Here is a 20,792-nt window from a genome sequence, read left to right on the forward strand (position 1 = left end):
AAGAGCCAATAATTTTAACATTCATAAACAATCAAATTCAAAAATATGCACTGTTCAAGCATTCATTCAGAAAAACAATAGCATTGCCACCACATCAAGATAATTAAACTGTTTTAAAATTTGAAATTCATGCACTTTTTTTTTCTTTTTCAATTAAAAGCATTTTTCATTTAAGAAAGGTGATGGATTCATAGGACACTCATAGCTTTAAGGCATAGACACTAAGACACTAATGATCATAAGATACAAACATAGATAAATATAAGCATAAAAAATTCAAAAAACAGGAAAGTAAAGAACAACGAGATTAAAGAACGGGTCCACCTTAGTGATGGCGGCTTGTTCTTCCTCTTGAAGATCTTATGGAGTTCTTGAGCTCCTCAATGTCTCTTCCTTGCCTTTGTTGCTTCTTTCTCATGATTCTTTGATCTTCTCTAATTTCATGGAGGGGGGTGGAATGTTCTTGGTGCTCCACCCTTAGTTGTCCCATGTTGGAACTCAATTCTCCTAGGGAGGTGTTGATTTGCTCCCAATAATTTTGTGGAGGAAGATGCATCCCTTGAGGTATCTCAAGCGTTATCAATCAACAAAGGGATTAGATAACTCAAGCGTTACTAATTACTCTACCAAGGCCAAGAGAGACAAAATTCATACTAAAATCCAACCAAGCATTTCATCAAACACTTGGAAGGCACAAAAGAAAAGCATGGTAAATTGATAACAGGAATAGAATCTAACAACAATTGAATGTAAGAAATCAACAACAACAATTAAAGAAAACAAGATCTACATGAATTACCTCAAATTGCATTAAAAGAAAATAGAATGAACAAAAGTAGATCTACAAACAAAGTAGAAGAAATTATAACAAACAATAGAAGAATGATGAATGTAACAACAAAGAATTATGAAGAAGAAGTAGAAGAGAGCATGAATTAAAACCTAGATCCAAGAACTAAACCTAATTCTAATCCTAATCCTAGAGATAAGTGAGAGCTTCTCTCTCTAAAACTCAACTAAAACTAGCCTAATGTGTGTGTCTATGATGATGCCTTCCCCTTCATTCCTTGGTCCATTTAGCCCTTTTCCCGCCAAAAACTCAGCTCCAAATGGGGCTAGAAATGCTCCAAAATCGCCAGGCACGTGTTCCTCTTTAAAAATCATGTGCGGCCTTTGGCACGCACGCACACAGCGTGCGTAGGCGCCCCTGAGGTATTTCGCAATCTGCGCGGATGCGTACAATGCGCGCGCGCGCCCATGGGCTTCTCCAAATCTTTGGCTTTTTATGATTTCTCCATTTTGTAAGCTTTCCTCCCACTCCTTTGATTCTTTCCTAGTCCTTTTCAACCTGAAATCACTAGCAAACACATCAAGGCATCTAGTGGAATCAAAGGAAGATTAAAACTATCAAATTAAAGGTCTAAAAAGCATACTTTCACATCTAAGCACATGTACGGAGACAATCACAAAATCATGCTCTTTCATTGAATAAATGTGAGGAAAGGTTATCAAAATGCTCTAAATTCAACACAAGATAAACCCTACAAAGGGGCATTACACCTTTGAAAAGTTGCAGGGGCATTACACAGACCAAAGGGCATCCTTCTGTAAGCAAAGACTCTAAATGGACAGTTGAAGAAAGTCTTTTCTTGATCCTTGGGATCCACCACTATTTGATTGTACCCAGAGTACTCATCCAAGAAGCAATAGTATACATGGCCAGCCAATCTTTCCAGCATCTGGTTGATGAATGGGAGAGGAAAATGATCTTTCCTTGTAGCATCATTTAGTCTTTGATGAGCGGATAATTTATACGCTTTTTGGCATTGTTTTTACATAGTTTTCAGTATAATTTAGTTAGTTTTTAGTATATTTTTATTAGCTTTTAAATAAAAATCACATTTGTTGACTTTACTATGAGTTTGTGTGTTTTTCTATGATTTCAGGTATTTTCTGGTTGAAATTGAGGGACATGAGGAAAAATCAGATTCAGAGGTTGAAGAAGGACTGCAGATGTTGTTGGATTCTGACCTCCCTGCACTCAAAGTGGATTTTCGGGAGCTACAGAACTCCAAATGGTGCGCTCTAAATTGCGTTGGAAAGTTGACATCCAGGGATTTCCAGCAATATATAACAGTCCATACTTTGCCTGAGTTTAGATGACACAAACTGGCGTTCAACTCCAGTTCCATGCTGCGTTCTGGAGTTAAACGCCAGAAACAGGTTGCAAAGTGGAGTTAAACGCCAGAAACAGGTTACAAACTGGCGTTCAACTCCAAGAGAAGCCTCTACACGTGTAAAGCTCAATGCTCAGCCCAATCACACACCAGGTGGGCCCCAGAAGTGGATTTCTGCATCATTTACTCATTTCTGTAAACCCTAGTAACTAGTTTAGTATAAATAGGACTTTTTACTATTGTATTTACATCATTGGATATCTTTGGATTATCTTTTGATCTTTATATCACGTTTGGGGGCTGGCCATTCGGCCGTGCCAGAACCTTCATCACTTATGTATTTTCAACGGTAGAGTTTCTACACACCATAGATTAAGGTGTGGAGCTCTGCTGTTCCTCATGAATTAATACAAAGTACTACTATTTTTCTATTAAATTCAAGCTTATTCCTATTCTAAGATATCTATTCACACCCAAGAACATGATGAATGTGATGATGATGTGACGATCATCATCATTCTCACTTATGAACGCGTGCCTGACAAACACTTCCGTTCTACATGCAAACAAGCTAGAATGAATATCTCTTAGATATCTAATACAGTGGACCGAGTCCGAGATATTAGAATCTTCGTGGTATAAGTTAGAACCCATGGATGGCCATTCTTGAGATCCGGAAAGTCTAAACCTTGTCTGTGGTATTCCGAGTAGGATCTGGGAAGGGATGGCTGTGTCGAGCTTCAAACTCGCGAGTGCTGGGCGTAGTGACAGACGCAAAAGGATAGTAAATCCTATTCCAGTATGATCGAGAACCGCCCGATGATTAGCCATGCAATGACAGCGCATTGGACCATTTTTACAGAGAGGATGGGATGTAGCCATTGACAACGGTGATGCCCTACATAAAGCTTGCCATGAAAAGGAGTAGGAATGGTTGGATGAAGACAGCAGGAAAGTAGAGGTTCAGAGGAACGAAAGCATCTCCATACGCTTATCTGAAATTCTCACTAATGAATTACATAAGTATCTCTATCCTAGTTTATGTTTTATTTATCTTTTAATTATTAAAACTCTATATACATTTGAATCCGACTGACTGAGATTTACAAGGTGACCATAGCTTGCTTCAAGCCGACAATCTCCGTGGGATCGACCCTTACTCACGTAAGGTTTATTACTTGGACGACCCAGTGCACTTGCTGGTCAGTTGTGCGAGGTTGTGACAAAGAATTAAGATTATGAACGTGCGTATAAAGTTTTCAGCACCGTTACCAAGGAATGGAACCGTCACGATTTGTACGCACCAAGTTTTTGGCGCCGTTGCAGGGGATTGTTCGAGTTTGGACAACTAACGGTTCATCTTGTTGCTCAGATTAGGTAATTTTATTTTAACTTTAAGTCCTTGTTTTTATTTCTTTTGTTTTCGAAAACTTTTTTTAAAAAAAAAATATTACTTCTTTTTTGTTTTTCCCAAAATAATTTTCGAAAAAAACCAAAAAAATTAACAAAATCATAAAATAAAAAATATTTTTTGTATTTCTTGTTTGAGTCTAGAGTCAAGTTTTAAGTTTGGTGTCAATTGCATCTTTTTAATTTTCTAAAAAAATTATTTTCGAAAATTTCATGAATTGCATTCTTCATGATCTTCAAGTTGTTCTTGGCCAGTCTTCTTGTTTGATTTTCATATTTTCTTATTTTGTGTCTTTTCTTGTTTTTCATATGCATTTTCAATTTGTTAATGTCTAAAGAATAAAAATTTTTAAGTTTGGTGTCCTTCATGTTTTCTTTTCTTGAAAATTTTTCAAAAATAAGATCTTGGTGTTCATCTTGACATTCAAAGTGTTCTTGGTGTTCATCTTGACAGTCATAGTATTCTTGCATGCATCACATGTTTTGATCCAAAATTTTCATGCATTGAGTCTTTAGGTTGTTTTTTTCTCTTTCTTCATTGAAAATTCAAAAATCAAAAAAATATCTTTCTCTTATTTCACTCATAATTTTCGAAATTTTGATTTGATTTAGTCAAAAATTTTTTAAAATTTAGTTATTTCTTATGAGTCAAATCAAATTTTCAATTTAAAAATCTTATCTTTTTCAAATGTTTTTCAAAAATCAAATCTTTTTTCATTTTTCTTTCATAATTTTCGAAAATTCCAAAATGATTTTCAAAAATATTTTTCTTATGTTGTTTCATAATTTCAAATCTTTACTAACAATTAATGTGATTGATTCAAAAAATATTAAGTTTGTTACTTGCCTAGTAAGAAAGGTTCAATCTTTAAACTCTAGAATCATATCTTTTTAGTTTCTTGTTAGTCAAGTAATAAACTTTAATTTTCAAAATCAAATCTTTTTAAATTTCTTTTTCAAATCTTTTTCAAATTAAGTTTCAATCACATCTTTTCAAAATCAATTTCAAAATTTTTTTTAACTTTTTATCTTTTTAAATTGATTTTCAAATCTTTTTTCAATCAATCCTATCTTTTTGTTTCAATAATATTTTTTTCAAAACTACCTAACTAATTCTCTCTCTCTAATTTTCGAAAATCACCTTCCTCTTTTTCAAAATTCCTTTTTAATTAACTAATTATTTTAATTTTTAATTTTAATTTTATTTAATCCCTCTATGAACCTTGGAAGAGATACAAGGAACTGACCAAAAAGTGTCCTTCTAACATGCTTTCAGAATGGACCATCTTGGATATATTCTATGATGGTCTATCTGAGCTATCAAAGATGTCACTGGACCATTCTTCAGGTGGATCCATTCACCTAAAGAAAACGCCTGCAGAAGCACAAGAACTCATTGATGTGGTTGCAAATAACAAGTTCATGTACACTTCTGAAAGGAATCCTATGAATAATGGGACACCTATGAGGAAGGGAGTTCTTGAAATTGATACTCTGAATGCCATATTGGCTCAGAATAAAATATTGACTCAGCAAGTCAATATGATCTCTCAGAGTCTGAATGGATTGAAGGAATCATCCAACAGTACTAAAGAGGCATCTTCTGAAGAAGAAGCTTATGATCCTCAGAACCCTGCAATAGCAGAAGTGAATTACATGGGTGAACCCTATGGAAAAACCTATAATCCCTCATGGAGAAATCATCCAAATTTCTCATGGAAGGATCAACAAAAGCCTCAACAAGGCTTTAACAATGGTGGATGAAACAGGTTTAGCAATAGCAAGCCTTTTCCATCATCCACTCAGCAAAAGACAGAGAGTCCTGAGCAGGATCCATCTAGCTTAGCAAATATAGTCTCTGATCTATCTAAGGCCACTTTAAGTTTCATGAATGAAACAAGGTCCTCCATTAGAAATTTGGAGGCACAAGTGGGCCAGTTGAGTAAAAAGGGTCACTGAAACCCCTCCTAGTACTCTCCCAAGCAATGCAGAAGAGAATCCAAAAAGAGAGTGCAAGGCCATTGATTTAACCAACATGACCGAACCTACAAGGGAGGGAGAGGACGTGAATCCCAGTGAGGAAGAACTCCTGGGACGTCCAGTGATCAATAAGGAGTTTTCCTCTGAGGAATCAAAGGAATCTGAGACTCATCTAGAGACCATAGAGATTCCATTGAACCTCCTTCTACCCTTCATGAGCTCTGATGAGTATTCTTCTTCTGAAGAGAATGAAGATGTCACTGAAGAGAAAGTTGCCAAGTACCTTGGTGCAATCATGAAGCTGAATGCCAAATTATTTGGTAATGAGACTTGGGAAGATGAACCTCCCTTGCTCATCAATAAACTGAGTGATCTGGATCAACTGACATTGCCTCAGAAGAAACAGGATCCTGGAAAGTTCTTAATACCTTGTACCATAGGCACCATGACCTTTGAGAAGGCTCTATGTAACCTTGGATCAGGGATAAACCTCATGCCACTCTCTGTAATGGAGAAACTGGGAATCTTTGAGGTGCAAGCTGCCAGAATCTCATTAGAGATGGCAGACAACTCCAGAAAACAGGCTTATGAACAAGTAGAGGATGTGCTAGTAAAAGTTGAAGGCCTTTACATCCCTGCTAATTTCATAATCCTGGACACTTGGAAGGATGAGGATGAATCCATCATCCTTGGAAGACCTTTCCTAGCCACAACAAGAGCTGTGATTGATGTGGATAGAGGAGAATTGATCCTTCAGCTGAATGAGGAAAACCTTGTGTTTAAAACTCAAGGATCTCCTTCTGTAACCATGGAGAGGAAGCATGAAAAGCTTCTCTCACTGCAGAGTCAACCAAAGCCCCCACAGTCAAACTCTAAGTTTGGTGTTGGGAGGTTCCAACAATGCTCTGAATATCTGTGAGGCTCCATGAGAGCTCACTGTCAAGCTACTGACATTAAAAAAGCGCTTGTTGGGAGGCAACCCAATGTTATCTAATTATATTTATTTATTTTCCATTGTTATTTTATGTGTTCTTTAGGTTGATGATCATTTGAAGTCACAAAAACTACTGAAAAAATCAAAAACAGAATGAAAAATAGAATGAAAAATAGCACACCCTGGAAGAGAACAGTCTGGCGTTTAAAACGCTAGAAACAAGCACCAAGCTGGCGTTTAACGCCAGAAACAAGCATCTGCCTGGCGTTAAACACAAGAAACAAGCTACATTTAGGCGTTTAACGCCAGAAATAGGTAGCAGTCTGGCGTTAAATGACAGGATTGCACAGCAAGGGTGTTTTACACGCCTAATTGGAGCCGGGATGTTAAGTCCTTGGCCCCACTGGATCTGTGGACCCCACAGGATCCCTACCACTTCTTCTCTCATCTTCACACCTTTTCATAATATTCTTCCTTAATTAACCTCCACCAATCACCTCCATTACTCCTCCAAAACCATCATACAACCCACCTACACCCTCCCACTTAAATTCAAACCATCACTCCTTCCTTTTCACACATCATAACCACCTAAAACCCCCTTGACCGAACCATTCACACACCTCCATCTCCTCCATTTTCTTCTTCTTCTACTACTTTCTTTCTTCTTTTTCTCGGGAACGAGCAAATATTTTGAGTTTGGTGTGGTAAAAGCATTGCTTTTTGTTTTTCCATAACCATCTATGGCACCTAAGGCCAGAGACATCTTCATTGAAAAGGACAAGCCCATTACTAAGAAAAGGATGGAGCAAATAAGAGAACATGGACCTCAACATGAGTATGAGGAAATTTCTCACCATGAAATCCCTGAGATACCTCAGGGGATGCACTTTCCTCCACAAAATTATTGGGAACAAATCAACACTTCCCTAGGAGAATTAAGTTCCAACATGGGACAACTAAGGGTGGAGCATCAAGAGCACTCCATCATCCTCCATGAAATTAGAGAAGATCAAAGAGCTATGAGGGAGGAGCAAGAAAGATAAGGAAGAGACATAGAGGAGCTCAAGAGCACCATTGGTTCTTTAAGAAGAGGAAGACGCCACCCTCACTAAGGTGGACTCATTCCTTAATCTCCTTGTTTATTTATTTTCCTGTTTTTCGATTTTTGAGCTTTATGTTTATTTATATTTGTGTCTTATTACATGATCATTAGTGTCTAAGTGTCTATGCCTTAAAGTTATGAATATGAATCCATCACCTCTCTTGAATGAAATATGCTTTAATTACAAAATAACAAGAAGTACAGAGTTTCAAATTCATCCTTGAAACTAGTTTAATTATTTTGATGTTAATTACAAAATAACAAGAAGTACAGAGTTTCAAATTCATCCTTGAAACTAGTTTAATTATTTTGATGTGGTGAAAATACTTTTTGTTTTCTGAATGAATGCTTGAACAATGTATATGTCTTTTGAAGTTGATGTTTATGAATGTTAAATATGTTGGCTCTTGAAGAATAAGGAAAAAGGAGACATGTCATTTGATAATCTGAAAAATCATAAAAAAATGATTCTTGAAGCAAGAAAAAGCAGTGAATACAAAAGCTTGCAGAAAAAAAAAGAAGAAAAAAATAAAAAAATTAGGAAAAAAAAAGAAGAAAGAAAAAAGAAAAAGCAAGCAGAAAAAGCCAAAAGCTCTTTAAACCAAAAGGCAAGAGTAAAAAGCCAATAGCCCTTAAAACCAAAAGGCAAGGGTAATAAAAAAGTATCCAAGGCTTTGAGCATCAGTGGATAGGAGGGCCTAAAGGAATAAAATCCTGGCCTAAGCGGCTAAACCAAGTTGTCCCTAACCATGTGCTTGTGGCATGAAGGTGTCAAGTGAAAACTTGAGACTGAGCGGTTAAAGTCAAGGTCCAAAGCAAAAAGAAGAGTGTGCTTAAGAACCCTGGACACCTTTAATTGGGGACTTTAGCAAAGCTGAGTCACAATCTGAAAAGGTTCACCCAGTTATGTGTCTGTGGCATTTATGTATCTGGTGGTAATACTGGAAAACAAAGTGCTTAGAGCCACGGCCAAGACTCATAAAGTAGCTGTGTTCAAGAATCAACATGCTGAACTAGGAGAATCAATAACACTATCTGAATTCTAAGTTCCTATAGATGCCAATAATTCTGAACCTCAATGGATAAAGTGAGATGCCAAAACTCTGCAAGAGGCAAAAAGCTACAAATCCCGCTCATCTGATTGGAGCTAAGTTTCATTGATATTTTGGAATTTATAGTATATTCTCTTTTTTTTATCCTATTTGATTTTCAGTTGCTTGGGGACAAGCAACAATTTAAGTTTAGTGTTGTGATGATCGGATAATTTATACGCTTTTTGGCATTATTTTTACATAGTTTTCAGTATAATTTAGTTAGTTTTCTGTATATTTTTATTAGTTTTTAAATAAAAATTACATTTCTTGACTTTACTATGAGTTTGTGTGTTTTTCTATGATTTCAGGTATTTTCTGGCTGAAATTGAGGGACTTGAGCAAAAATCAGATTCAGAGGTTGAAGAAGGACTACAGATGCTGTTGGATTCTGACCTCCCTGCACTCAAAGTAGATTTTCTGGAGCTACAGAACTCCAAATGGCGCGCTCTCAATTTTGATGGAAAGTAGACATCCAGGGCTTTCCAGAAATATATAATAGTCCATACTTTGCCCGGGTTTAGATGACGCAAACTGGTGTTCAACGCCAGTTCCATGCTGCATTCTGGAGTTAAACGCCAGAAACAGGTTGCAAAGTGGAGTTAAACGCCAGAAACAAGTTACAAAATGGCGTTCAACTCCAAGAAAAGCCTCTACACATGTAAAGCTCAATGCTCAGCCCAAGCACACACCAAACGGGCCCCAGAAGTGGATTTCTGCATCATTTACTCATTTCTGTAAACCCTAGTAGATAGTTTAGTATAAATAGGACTTTTTACTATTGTATTTACATCTTTGGATATCTTTGGATTATCTTTTGATCTTTAGATCACGTTTGGGGGCTGGCCATTCGGCCATGCTTGAACCTTCATTTCTTATGTATTTTCAACGGTAAAGTTTCTACACACCATAGATTAAGGTGTAGAGCTCTGTTGTTCCTCATGAATTAATACAAAGTACTACTGTTTTTCTATTCAATTCAAGCTTATTCCTATTCTAAGATATCCTTTCGCACCCAAGAACATGATGAATGTGATGATTATGTGACGCTCATCATGATTCTCACTTATGAACGCGTGCCTGACAAACACTTCCGTTCTACATGCAAACAAGCTAGAATGAATATCTCTTAGATATCTAATACAGGGGACCGAGTCCTAGATATTAGAATCTTCGTGGTATAAGTTAGAACCCATGGATGGCCCATTCTTGAGATCCAGAAAGTCTAAACCTTGTTTGTGGTATTCCGAGTAGGATCTGGGAAAGGATGGCTGTGACGAGCTTCAAACTCGCGAGTGCTTGGCGTAGTGACAGACGCAAAAGGATAGTAAATCCTATTCCAGTATGATCGAGAACCGCCAGATGATTAGCCATGTAGTGATAGCGCATTGGACCATTTTCACAGAGAGGATGGGATGTAGCCATTGACAACGGTGATGCCCTACATAAAGCTTGCCATGGAAAGGAGTAGGAATGGTTGGATGAAGACAGCAGAAAAGCAAAGGTTTAGAGGAACGAAAGCATCTCCATACGCTTATCTGAAATTCTCACTAATGAATTACATAAGTATCTCTATCCTAGTTTATGTTTTATTTATCTTTTAATTATTAAAACTCTATATACATTTGAATCCGCCTGACTGAGATTTACAAGGTGACCATAGCTTGCTTCAAGCCGACAATCTCTGTGGGATCGACCCTTACTCATGTAAGGTTTATTACTTGGACGACCCAGTGCACTTGCTGGTCAGTTGTGCGAAGTTGTGACAAAGAATTAAGATTATGAACGTGCGTATAAAGTTTTCAGCGCCGTTACCAAGGAATGGAACCGTCACGATTTCTGTGCACCAGTCTTCTATAATCTCAGCACATCCTCCACCAAGTCACTGTCTTGATAAGAATTAACTCATTCTTCTCATTGGAGATGACTATCATTCCTCCCTTCTTTGGTACAACTTGAACCGGACTCACCCATGAGCTGTTAGAGATTGGAAAGATTATCCCAGCATTCCATAGCTTCATCACTTCTTTTTGAACCACCTCCTTCATAGTTGGGTTAAGTCTTCTCCGGGGTTGAACTACAGGCTTTGAATCTTCCTCCAATAGAATTTTATGCATACAAATGGCAGGGCTTATGCCCTTGATATCATCAATTGTCCAACCCAAGGCAGTCTTGTGAGATTTCAACATTTTAACCAGCTTTGTTTCTTCTTCTATGTTCAAGGAGGAGTTTATGATCACTGGCAGGGCCTCTACTTCTCCAAGAAATACATACTTGAGATGAGGGGGGAGAGGCTTTAACTCTTGCTTTGGCTTCTCCTCTACCTTGCTTTCAAAGGAGATCTCTACCACTTCCTCTTCTATAAGCTCTTGTTCTACCTCTATTTCCTCTTCTTGTTCCTTCTGGTTGCCATCTTCCAGTAGCTCTTTCTCCACTTCTTCTATCATTTCCACTCTCATGTGCTTTTCCTTCTCTAGAGGGTATTGCATGGCCTTGAACACATTGATGATCATCTTTTCATCATGCACCCTGAGGGTCATCTCCCCTTTCTCCACATCAATGATGGCTCTTGCTGTTGCTAAGAAAGGCCGTCCCAATATGATTGAACTGTGTCCCTCTTCTTCCATGTCCAGGATAACAAAGTCAGAAGAGAAAATGAACTCTCCGATATTCACTAATAAATTTTCTACAACCCCTTTGGTATCTTGAGTGATCTGTCAGCCATTTGGAGTGACATCCTGGTAGGCTTGACTTCCTCTATTGCAAGCTTCTTCATTAGTGAGAGGGGCATTAAATTGATGCTAGCTCCTAAGTCACTGAGAGCTTTGTCCAATATTCTGTTGCCTATAGTGCATGATAGGATGAAGCTTCCTGGATCTTTGAGCTTTGGTGGAAGACCTCTTTGGATGACAGCACTACATTCTTGTGTTAGGATCACTATCTCTTTCTCATTCCAGCTCCTTTTCTTATTGATGAGCTCTTTGAGGAATTTTTCACATAGAGGCATTTGTTGTAGAGCCTCAGCAAGTGGAATATTGATCTCCAGCTTCTTAAACACTTCTAGGAACTTAGGGAACTGTTGATCTTTAAGCTCTCTGTTAAACCTTTGAGGGTATGGCAAAGGAGGGATGTGAGTCTTCACCATTGTGCTCTGTTCTTGTGACTGTTCCTCCATGACTTCCTTTCCCTTTTGTGAAGATTATGGCTGTTCCTCTTTTTCCTTGAGTTTTTCGTGATCTTGTTTGTCTTTCTCTCCTTCTTGCTTTTTGTTGCCAACATCATTCTCCACATGCTTCTTGTTAGTTTCTTTCTCATTTACCAAAGTTCTTCCACTCCTTAATTGGATGGCTTTGCATTCTTCCTTGGGGTTAGAAATGGTGTCACTTGGTAGTGCATTAGGTGTTCTTTCAGTTACTACTTGCTTGGACAACTGGCCAATCTGTCTTTCGAAATTCCTCAGGGAAGCTTCATGGTTCTTATTGGCTAGCTCTTGGTGTTTCATCATCTTCTCCATCAATATCTCCAAGTTGGAGATCCTTTGAGATTCTTGGGGTGGTTGTGGTTGATTATGGGATGTTGAGGGTGAATGATAGTTGTTTTGGTTAGTGGATGAGTTGTTGGGTGGATAGTAGCTGTAACAACCCCGATTTTCGAGTACGCGAGATCTTTTCTGAAAGTACGAATTTCTCTGGAAGATCAGTAAGGGGAAAACCTTTGATATATCATCAAGAATCTCAATCCTCATTGTCATTATGTCATCTTTAAGTTAGAATTTATTATGAATTATAGTAAAAATCGGTTGCTGAAAAGACTGAAAAAAGGGTAAAAACAGAGAAAGAATCTGAAGAATTTATGAAGAACATGAAGAACACTTTGAGTATAGTGAAGAACAATGAAGAACACCTTTTTGATTCATAAAAGGGCAAGGAAGTAATTATTTTGTTGTTTGAGGGGTTATTTGGTAATTACTGAAAGTTAGGGTGGTAAAAGTAGAAATATTAAAAGTTACGAGTGGTAAAAAGTGAATTTTAAAGGTTAAAGGTTAAAGTAAAGTTAATTTTCGAAAATATATTAATAAAATAATAAATAATAATAAAATATTAAATAATAATATTTAATTAAAAATAATATTTTAATAAAAATAATAAAATAATGCGAAAAAGGCAGTTTTCTGTAAAAGCTTTAGAAAGACAACTTTAAGTGCAGAATCTCATAATTACCTTCATAAAACACTTAGGGAGTGGTAGGAACATATTAGTGAGGCAAAGATAAATAAAAGATAAAAGTTTAAGAAAAGATAAAAATCGAAGAAAAAGTCTGTAAGATTTTAATGACAGAAAAACAGACAGAGACTAGCAAACAAACTAGGGCAACATAGTTACTCTTTGAGTTGCGACTAGGGTTAGGTATTATATGAAAAGTTAAATTGTTTCAGTATAGACTTAATGAACCTATACTTGGGACATGCTAACTATTCATACCGAAATTTACATAAGCTTTAAATATACAGATTAAACAGAGAAATCAGAGCAGGGTAAAGAGACTAAGAGCAGAAGGCTTATTGAAAGGTTAATTGTTGCTTGAGGCAACCCAAGAGATATTGTTTGCTTATTCATTGTTGAATGCAACCTAAGAGATAATATTTATTATCTGTTGCTTTAAGCAACCCAAGAGTTTCTGTAGGAAAACTTGGATACCTACAGCAATTTTCCGTTCCCAAGAGTATATTTCCTGCGAGTAGAAAGCAGAGGCTGTCTCAATAGAGCTGCTAATAATTATATGCACATTTATTTGAACGGAAGATCGTATCTGGGAAATCGTGAACACGTGACCGGATAAATGTCGGGAATGCAAGTGCTAACCAACACATGAGCTCATGACCTGTACTAGGGCTAGACATGCATTATTCTTCTCTGCGCATCATTCTCTGTTGCTTTCCTTCTTGTGAGTGAACTATTTCTTTATGTTTGTCTGCTTGAGTGTTATGTCTGTGCTTTATTTTCTTGTGTTCTTCTGTTTGTGTTCTGTTTTCTGTTTTCCTATCTATTTTAACTACTGTTTACTACTTTATTGTATTCTAATATCTATCTGCTAATCGGAATCAAATAAATGAACGTAACTAATAACCCCGACCCTACTAAGAACTCCCCAGTTCTTACCCCTTCTCTCCCTTCCTTCCCCCTCATATGGAGACGGGCGTGATCTTCTATGAGTTCGAGGACCCTTACGTCTACGAGGATCCGGTACATCACAGTTACTTCATTATGGGTTTGGAGCCTCGTATTAGACGATATGCGTTACCTAATCGAGCTTTTCAACATCCTCAGTCTAGCCCGCATTTTGACCCCGATGCTCCTTACGACTTTCCCTTATCCTGGTTATATCCTGACGCACCTGGACATCCTTTTCCTGATAATCCCGGGCACCCTATACCAGCCCAACCTTTGAATGAGGTAGGACCTGAGCCTATCATTCCTGATGAGCCCGAGTTAGCTGGTGACTACGTACCTGTGATACCACCAGAGCGGGACTTTCCCCCTGAGCTAATCCCTGACTTTCCACAGCCTGATGAGCCGGCACTACCAGACGGTGGGGTAGCTCCTATATACGCGAATGGACCTGTGCTCGCGAATGGTTTTGTACATAGTGACAGTAGTGTTTTTGGTGGATCTGAGGGTATAGCTATAGCTGCGGATGATGAGGAGGAGGAGGATCCTGAGATAGAGATAGAGCAGGATGAGGAGATGGAGGAGCCTCACGGCGATTCTCCGAACGGCCACGTGTAGATATAGCTTGACTGCGGAAGGGGCATTCTTTTGATGACACTCTAGTCTGACATTATCTGTTAGTTAGTCTCTCACTTGTGTTAGTACACCCGAGAGCTAGGAGTTATATAGTGGTTAGGCTAGCCTGGGTGCCAGTTTAGTGGCTTTTTGTATGGGCCAGGCCCTGGGAGTGTCGTGTATATATTAGCTACGTAGGATGACGAGGATGTAAACTGACTTGATCTTGTGTAAACGCTGCATGTTTTGTTATAGTGTACATGATGTATATTATCAGTTGTGTTTCTATGTTTCTTTATGCCGCTTTTCTATTACTCTCAATGTATGCTTGTTTATTTTACCTTGTTATCCGCAAACAAAAAAAAAGTTACTCGTAAAATTGGCATCGCTCTAACAAGGAACAGGCTCATATATTAAATAATAAATAATAATTAGGAAGGATAAGTTAATAACACTTAGCTTCTTGTATGACCATGGCATACTGGGAGTTGGATCGTTACAAGTTGGTATCAGAGCAGTTCGTTCCCAATAGAGCCTGGGGAGTGGACTGACTATGCTTCATTGCATACTCTGTTGTGTGTCTCATGCTTATAGGATATCTATGTGATATGTGTTGCATGATTGTCTCTGTGTTTTCATTCTAGGAATGTTCACACTTGACTTGAAGTGTTAAGACTGATCACCTTAATAATGATTGTTTGGTGTGAACAGGACCACAATGGGTTCACGGAGACGAGGCGTACGGGAAGGAATTCCTAATGTTAACTACGAGAGGGGGTAGGAGACGTTTATGACTACCATGAATGCTGTGGCTGAGGCAGTGCGTGAGGCTGCAGTAGCAGCGGCTAGGGCTGTTGATCGTCTTGGAGTGAGAAACGGGAATGAGAATGAGCATGGGGAAGATAGTGGAAATGATGAGAATAACTTGGGGCATCTCGAAAGACCTATGACCCTTGCGACTTTTCTGAAGGTTAAACCGCCTAAGTTTAAAGGTACACTCGTGGAGCACAGCATGTTCCGGAAGGCCAGCACGTGGAGTTTGCTACTTATATGCTAGAAGGAGAAGCTGAGCATTGGTGGCAGGGGATACAGTGACTGTTGCAACAAGGTGAAGGTAATATTCCTTGGAATATTTTTAAGGATGAATTTTATAAGAAGTATTTTCCGAGGGCAACTCGTGATGCTAAGGAGATGGAACTTATGCAGCTGAAACAGGGTAACACAACTGTTGCAGAATATGCCCGTAAGTTTGATGACTTGTGCCGTTTCTCCAAGATCTGTCAAGGGAATCCTGCTGACTTTGAAGAATGGAAGTGTTTGAAGTTCGAAGGGGGCCTTCGTGAGGATCTGATGAGTTCAGTAGTTCCATTGGAGATACGAGATTTCGCTGAGTTGGTTAATAAGTGCAAGTTAGTGGAAGAATGTGCTAAGAAGGTAATTGCCTCTAAAGCAAGTCATCAAGGATTTCCACCAAGGAACTACAATAATTATAATTGGCAACCACGAAGGACAAACTTCAAGACACCTGGTGTGCCACAGCGAAGAAACCCACAGGCTGGTAACATCCCTGCTCGCCCTACGGGTGGAAACGGAGGTAGACCAAGGCAGGATAATGGTAAACGACCCCAACAGGCACAGGTGAATACTGCATGTAGGCAATGTGGGAAAGATCATGGTAATAGACCCTGCTTGTTTGGGACATCCAAGTGTTATATTTGTAATGAACCAGGACATATGGCTAAGAATTGCCCGAAGAGGTTTACTCGGAATCCAGCGCGAACCCAGCAACAAGGTCGAGTGTTTGCCATGACTGCTAATGATGCTATGCAATCAGACGCCCTGATCCAAGGTCAGTGTTACGTCAAGAATCGATTTCTAACTGTACTGTATGACTCGGGTGCATCGCATTCCTTTGTTTCTTTAACTGTTGCTCGTGAGTTGGGACTAGATTTCTCTGAGTTGAACTTTGATCTAATTGTCCATACACCTGCATCCCAAAATGCTTTGACTAGTTTAGTGTGCCTACAAGTACCATTCACTATTAGGAACAGAACTTTTATACATGATCTAATCTGTTTGCCTCTATGTGGTTTAGAAGTTATTCTAGGGTTAGATTGGTTATCTAAGTATCATGTTTTCCTTGATTTCTATGAAAGAACTGTTGTTATTCCATCTGATAGTTTAGATATTAAACCATTTCTATCTCATACTTTATATCTGAATTCTATAAGAGTTACATTAGACGGGAGTGATTTTGAGGGGTACGTTCTGTTAGCGGCTAGCTCGAATGATAGTGAACTAAGCTTAGAACGAATTCAAGTGGTGAAGGAATTTCCTGATGTTTTTCCGGATGACATACCTGAGTTTCCTCCTCAGTTAGAGATAGAATTCAGCATTGAACTTGTACCTGGAACCGGACCGATTTCCATAGCACCGTACCGGATGTCACCATTGGAACTTGCAGAGTTGAAGAAGCAGTTGGATGAGCTACTTGGAAAGAAATTTATTCGTCCCAGTGCATCACCTTGGGGAGCTTCGGTATTGCTAGTAAAGAAGAAGGATGGTGGAATGCGACTTTACGTAGACTACTGGCAGTTAAATAAAGTCACTGTCAAGAACAAGTATCCACTTCCACGCATAGATGATTTGATGGATCAGTTGAAAGGTGCAACTGTGTTTTCAAAGATTGATTTGAGATCGGGCTATCACCAGATTCGAGTGAAAGAATCAGATATACCGAAGACTGCATTTAGAACTCGATATGGTCACTATGAGTATACGGTTATGTCGTTTGGACTAACTAATGCTCCTGCGATTTTCATGGATTACATGAATCGTATTTTTCGTCCGTACCTTGATCAGTTCATAGTAGTTTTCATAGACGATATTCTCATCTATTCCAAGACAGAAAGAGAGCATGAAGAGCATCTAAGAACTGTATTGCAGATACTAAGGACTCGGAAGCTATATGCTAAACTATCAAAGTGCGAGTTCTGGACAGAGAAGGTGGCATTTTTGGGACATGTTATATCACAGAGAGGAATTGCAGTGGATCCTTCAAAAATTGAAGCAGTAGTACAATTGGAACCACCTACAACCGTTACAGAAGTTCGGAGTTTTCTCGGACTAGCTGGATATTACCGGAGGTTTATTAAAGGGTTTTCTCAGATAGCCTTACCTCTGACTAGCCTTACACGAAAGGAAGTTCCGTTCATTTGGACGGCTGAGTGTGATAGAAGTTTCAAGAAGCTTAAGGAAAAGTTAACAACTGCACCTATATTAGTACTACCCGACCAACAGAAACCTTTTGAAGTATACTGTGATGCTTCTCATAAAGGACTTGGATGTGTGCTGATGCAAGACAAAAATGTGGTGGCTTATGCTTCCCAGCAGCTGAGACCTCATGAACGAAATTATCCGACACATGACTTGGAGTTGGCTACAGTAGTGTTTGCTCTGAAGATCTGGAGGCACTATTTGTATGGCGCTCAACTAGAAGTTTTCTTTGACCACAAAAGTTTAAAGTATATCTTTGACCAGAAGGATCTAAATATGCGACAGCGAAGGTGGATGGAGTTCCTAAAGGACTATGATTTTAAGTTAAGTTATCACCCAGGAAAAGCGAACGTGGTGGCAAACGCCTTGAGCAGGAAGAATTTGAGTATCTCTTGGATGATGATAAAGGAAGAGAAGCTACTTGCGGAATTTGAGGACCTTAAGTTGGCTATGACTGAGAGGTCAAGTGGAGTCCGTTTGGCCCAATTGCATATAACACCAGATTTTAAGATTAGGATTCAACAAGCACAAGTACAGGATTCAGAAATGATGACGATGCTGAGACGGATGAAAGTAGAGGAACCAGAAGCTGTAAGACTAGATCATAGCAGTCTCTGGAGATACAAGAACAGAATTTGTGTGCCTAGCTCTGGAGATTTGCGGCAAAGGATTCTTGCAGAAGCCCATCAAAGTAGATTCTCTATGCATCATGGAGTAACAAAGATGTATCAAAATTTGAAACAAATGTTCTGGTGGCCGGGCTTGAAGAAAGAGGTAGCTGATTATGTCTCAAAATGTTTAACCTGCCAGAAGGTGAAGGTGGAACACCAGAAACCGTCAGGAACCCTGCAACCCTTAGAAATACCACAATGAAAATGGGAGCAGATCATTATGGATTTTGTCACGGGATTGCCAAGGATCTCAACTGGACACAATGCCATTTGGGTAATTGTGGACAGGTTGACGAAGTCAGCGCACTTCCTTCCGATTCGAGTTGATTGTACATTAGAAAGGCTGGCACGGATATATATTCAAGAAATTGTACGATTACACGAAATACCTTCGTCAATTGTTTTAGATCCAGATCCGAGGTTTACTTCCAGATTCTGGGGAGCTTTCCAAAGAGCGTTGGGAACAGAATTGCATATGAGTACAGCATACCATCCTCAGACAGATGGACAATCAGAGCGGACAATCCAGACATTGGAAGACATGCTAAGATCTTGTGTGATGGATAACCAAGGCAGTTGGGATAGGTATTTGCCATTGGTCGAGTTCGTCTACAACAACAGTTACCAACAAAGTATCGGGATGGCACCATATGAAGCTCTCTACGGAAGAAGGTGTCAGACACCATTGTGTTGGAATGACGACGGAGAAGCTAGTGTCTTACGTCCATACTTAGTGCAAGAAACTACTGAAAAGATAAAGGGGATTTGCCAGAAGATCCAGACAGCACAGAGCCGTCAAAAGAGCTATGCCGATAATAGACTTAGACCCTTATAGTTTAGTGAGGGAGACCATGTCTTTCTTAAAGTAACCCCGACTACTGGAATAGGTAGAGCCCTTAAGACTAAAAAGCTTAACCCTCAATACATAGGACCTTTTCAAATACTTAAAAGAGTCGGACTAGTAGCTTATCAAGTGGCCCTTCCTCCATATCTGTCAAACCTTCATGATGTTTTTCATGTCTCGCAACTTAAGAAATATATTCCCGATGAGAGTCATATTTTACAACCAGAGACAGTACAGTTACGAAACGATTTGACATATCAAGCATCACCAGTTCAGATCGTAGAAAGAAGTGATAAGCAGCTGAGAGGCAAGACTGTTCGCTTAGTCAAAGTAGCTTGGGGACAAAGAGGAGAAGAATAGCACACTTGGGAACTAGAAGATAAGATGAAAGCCGATGACCCGCATTTATTCTCAGGTAACTGAAATTTTAAGGGCAAAATTTTCTGTTAGGAGGGTAGAATGTAACAACCCCGATTTTCGAGTACGCGAGATCTTTTCTGAAAGTACGAATTTCTCTGGAAGATCAGTAAGGGAAAAACCTTTGATATATCATCAAGAATCTCAATCCTCATTGTCATTATGTCATCTTTAAGTTAGAACCTTTCCCGAGGCAAGCTCGATGATTCAGTCGCGAAGAACCTAGTTTTTCAACTGTATCGGTTAAGAGTTTTAATTCGGTTTTTCGTAAATAGTCTCAGTTTGACAAACCGGACTCGATTTATGAGAGAAGAGAGATAATAGGATGATATTATCATTATATTAGTATTAGAAGCTTCTTGAATAATATTATAAGGTTACCTGATCAGTTTTAGTTAAAAACAGAAAACCAGTTTAACCGGGTGCACAATTTACTGGTGCAGCTTAGCACCAGCACTCTCTGATGACTTTAGCAGTGCTAAGGCCTCATTATACATGTTTTATTCTCATAATAAATATGTTACTAGTGTCATTTATGCTAGTAGCTCAGAAAATAATTTTTAGAGATGTTTTCACAAGTGTTCCGATACACCTAGTTTTAGTAGTTATACATCTGAGATATTTTAATATTATATCATGTAGAAAAGATGGAGTTTTAGTGGCTGCTAATTTATTATGAATTATAGTAAAAATCGGTTGCTGAAAAGACTGAAAAACAGGTAAAAACAGAGAAAGAATCTGAAGAATTTATGAAGAACATGAAGAACACTTTGAGTGTGGTGAAGAACAATGAAGAACACTTTTTTGATTCATAAAAGGGCAAGGAAGTAATTATTTTGTTGTTTGAGGGGTTATTTGGTAATTACTGAAAGTTAGGGTGGTAAAAGTAGAAATATTAAAAGTTACGGGTGGTAAAAAGTGAATTTTAAAGGTTAAAGGTTAAAGTAAAGTTAATTTTCGAAAATATATTAATAAAATAATAAATAATAATAAAATATTAAATAATAATATTTAATTAAAAATAATATTTTAATAAAAATAATAAAATAATACGAAAAAGGCAGTTTTCTGTAAAAGCTTTAGAAAGACAACTTTAAGTGCAGG

The 20,792-nt window shown here is 38.4% G+C and overlaps 1 pseudogene; it reads left to right on the forward strand.

The window, feature by feature from the left end:
- The window catches only part of LOC110271508, a 34,435-nt pseudogene continuing 28,922 nt past the window's right edge, over nucleotides 15,280-20,792 (forward strand).

This window comes from Arachis ipaensis, chromosome B04 (genome assembly GCF_000816755.2).
Source record: "Arachis ipaensis cultivar K30076 chromosome B04, Araip1.1, whole genome shotgun sequence".
NCBI lineage: Eukaryota > Viridiplantae > Streptophyta > Magnoliopsida > Fabales > Fabaceae > Arachis > Arachis ipaensis.